Below are 642 nucleotides of genomic sequence, written 5' to 3'. Positions count from 1 at the left end.
CGCTCTGGGTGCAGCTCGGAAACCCCGCGCGTCTCCCCAAGTCCTTAGAGCTCAGAGCAGGCATTTTAATAAATAAGCGCGAGTGCCAACGCGCTCCGGGAGCCCGGAGGATCTGAGGAGCAGCACAGAAACCCCGGCGGAGGCGCCTCCTTGATCCCTGGCAAATCCTGACATTTCCCAAACTGGAGACTCCGGAACCACAGCCGCCCTAAACCATTCAAATCCCAAGCCTTTTCCTCTCCATTCTTTCCTTCTGTTTGTTCTCTCTCTCTCTCTCCCTCTCTCTCTCTCTTTATCTCTCTCTCTCCTCTCTTTCTCTCTCAATAAAACTGCTTCCCTCCCCTCAACCCCTTTTCAATTATGAAAGTGGTCACGCTGCTCAGGATTAAGATTTGGAGGGAATTTGGAAAAGAAAAGAAAGAATCAAAAATCAGAGGTGCGACCAGTGCTTTTGACGGTGCCTAATTTTTGAAAGAGGCGTCAGGGAAGATTTCGCTCTGGGTGTTAGGGTGAGAGCCGAATCTAGGTGGTGGAGGGTGCGGCGGGGGTGCGGGAGCGAGTGCTGAGCCCGGAGGGCGCCTTGAGTGCTCCGAGACCTCGTGGCGAAGGCTGGGGCTGTGGGGCTTGGGTGGGAGGAGAGAG

Source organism: Myotis brandtii, unplaced genomic scaffold (genome assembly GCF_000412655.1).
Source record: "Myotis brandtii unplaced genomic scaffold, ASM41265v1 scaffold154, whole genome shotgun sequence".
Lineage (NCBI taxonomy): Eukaryota > Metazoa > Chordata > Mammalia > Chiroptera > Vespertilionidae > Myotis > Myotis brandtii.
This window is presented reverse-complemented; position numbering follows the sequence as displayed.